The sequence below is a fragment of the Scylla paramamosain genome, chromosome 18 (genome assembly GCF_035594125.1).
Source record: "Scylla paramamosain isolate STU-SP2022 chromosome 18, ASM3559412v1, whole genome shotgun sequence".
In the NCBI taxonomy this organism is placed as follows: Eukaryota; Metazoa; Arthropoda; class Malacostraca; order Decapoda; family Portunidae; genus Scylla; species Scylla paramamosain.
Window position 1 is genome coordinate 15209650 of NC_087168.1, and position 2500 is coordinate 15212149.

At 39.4% G+C, this 2500-nt stretch overlaps 1 protein-coding gene and 1 long non-coding RNA gene across 5 annotated transcripts in view; one reads left to right on the top strand and one right to left on the bottom strand.

The window, feature by feature from the left end:
- Positions 1–2500, top strand: part of LOC135109165 (probable G-protein coupled receptor AH9.1) — a 195828-nt gene that overhangs the window by 26161 nt on the left and 167167 nt on the right. Inside the window, exon 1 of one of the 4 annotated variants that reach the window (XM_064020303.1) lies at positions 2196–2335. The exons of the other annotated variants lie outside the window; for them this stretch is intronic. The gene's annotated coding sequence lies outside the window, so the exon portion shown is untranslated. Of the gene's footprint in view, positions 1–2195; positions 2336–2500 lie in introns of those variants that run through there. 4 annotated transcript variants of the gene reach the window in all.
- The window catches only part of LOC135109166 (uncharacterized), a 29222-nt gene that overhangs the window by 25771 nt on the left and 951 nt on the right, over positions 1–2500 (bottom strand). The gene's annotated exons all lie outside the window — the stretch shown is intronic.

Below are 2500 nucleotides of genomic sequence, written 5' to 3' on the forward strand. Positions count from 1 at the left end.
GTAATTGGTATAAGTGATTCGCGTCTTGGAGATCGTTTTAATTAAGTGGAGGAGATGTTTCCTGGAAGAGGGGGAATCGAGTCTAGACTAGTGATAACCCTCATGCTCTGCGAGAAGTTTTGCCGCGCAGACACTGGTGCGTTTGTTATATCAGCGCCCAACACTCGAGTTATATTACCAGCCTGTTCATGTTTCCTTCCCTTCCCTTCCCTTCCCTTCCTTCGTCTTGTTTATTCTGCCTCTTGGTTTACGGACATAACCTTAGCCAACAAATTTTGCAACTGTTCATTTCAGGATATTTTTTTTTTTTTCTCTCTCTCTCTCTCTCTCTCTCTCTCTCTCTCTCTCTCTCTCTCTCTCTCTCGACAGTGAAGCTAATAACAGAACAGCTTCGTAAAGGCCATTGGGTCCGTTGCTGTTTTGTTTTACGTTCCTTCTAGTCTCGGTAGTGCAAGTTATCATAACATCTTCGTAAGGCCATCCACTTTGCTGCTGTTAGTACCTGTATATTATTTCATTTTTAGATTGGATAGTGTACCTCATAAAAAACAGTTTCATAAAGGTCAATGGGTTTCTTAGTGTTTGTTTTTACATCTCTAGATTAGATAGTGCAGGTTATCGTAACATATTCATAAGGACTAATCATCATTTTATTAGTGTTTGTTCCTACGTCTTTTTTTTCTTCTGATAAGACAGTGGAGCTCATAACAGAACAGCTTCGTATAGGCCAATGAGTTTGTCGGTGTTTGTTTTTAGATACTTTAGGTTATCGTAAAATCTTCGTAAGGCCAACCGGTTTGTTGCTGTTTGTGCCTGTCTCTCTTACTAGGTCAAGTAACTTATCAGTCCTAAGGGTCAACTTGTTTGCTGCTGTTTGTTTTTCCTTTGTGTTTCTTTGGATGATAAGTATGGTGAGTGAGGATGAATAAACTGATCAGGACACTTCCTCAAAACATCTCTTACCTTGTAACCATTCAGTTAACAATCTGTAAGTCTGATGCAGTTAGTTGGGTTCGGTGTTGCAGTGCGCTCCGTAAAAATAGATCAACAAATAATGTAATCAGTAGAAATACAATTAGATAAACTCGATTACTTCGTTTCCAGATAAATAGAAAAATGAATATGATTAATTCGGTAAGGTGTTGCAATCTGCTCGGTAAAATAGATTATGAAATAGACTTATCAATAGAAATATAATTAGATAAACAATTACTTCGTTATCGGATAAATAGAAGGATGAATGTGATGAGGTTTAGTGTTTTTTTTGATTGATAAATGTTAACTTTTATAATTAGTGTCTCAATTAGTCAAAGGGAAATAAGTCTGTGGATAATTGAAATGACACCTTTGTTTCTCCCCTCAACCCTCGTGTTTTTCCTATTAATGATTGTTATGTGGGAAACTTGAGGCAACATGAATGAGACAACAGCCACACGTATTAAACTGAATTTGATTTACTAAAAAAAAAAATACAGACCAAATAAAACACACACACACACACACACACACACACACACACACACACACACACACACACACACACACACACACACACACACACACACACACACACACACACACACATCATTTATCAGCATTATTCAATTCATTCCACGTTAAGGGCACGACTCTCAAAGGAAAACTACACTCATACAACCTCCTGATAAATTACCAAATAAATACTAATGTTTTCCTCACTTGAATGGCGTAAAGGTAACTAAATGGCCCTCGGTGGCTTAGACAGAGTCAGTTTATACACACACACACACACACACACACACACACACACACACACACACACACACACACACACACGAGTATTACTGATTTGTTTCTCTCCAGGGAGCAACACATTATTGTCAGATGGAAGGCAGCAGCAAGTTAGAGGAATTTGTGTTGCAGTTTATTACTCTCCCAGGATGCCTCCTTTTTTTTCTCTGTTCCTTTTCTCGGTGTTATTCTCTCTCTCTCTCTCCTCTCTCTCTCTCTCTCTCTCTCTCTCTCTCTCTCTCTCTCTCTCTCTCTCTCTCTCTCCTCCCTGAAATTTTTGCCTCCAATTAAGTATTTACAATATAATTTACGATTTACATTGCTATGAATTTAAAAGACCATAATTATTAATGATATTAATACAACTCCACCACCAGCACCACCACCACCGCCACCACCACCACCATTAGCAGCGTCACAAGAGGAAGTGAAGGGGGTGGGGAGTGACGGTAAAGGAGGGGAAGGTCAGGGCTTCTGCAGCAACCAAATTGCTTAGTGTTGAGAATAACTTAATAACCTCCTGGCTCTCTACCTCACCCACACCTGTCACTGGTTAATTGGATAGGTAAGCACCAAACACTGCCTGCCTTTGTTCGTCTCCCTCTATGGTTATAAAGTAGTGTATGGTAGTTGAGATATACGTAAAGTAAGTTACAGGGGTTGGTTAAAGAATACGGTGGTTTGCTAATGTGTACTGTCCTATTTTTCGATTTCGATGGCTCCTCGCTCT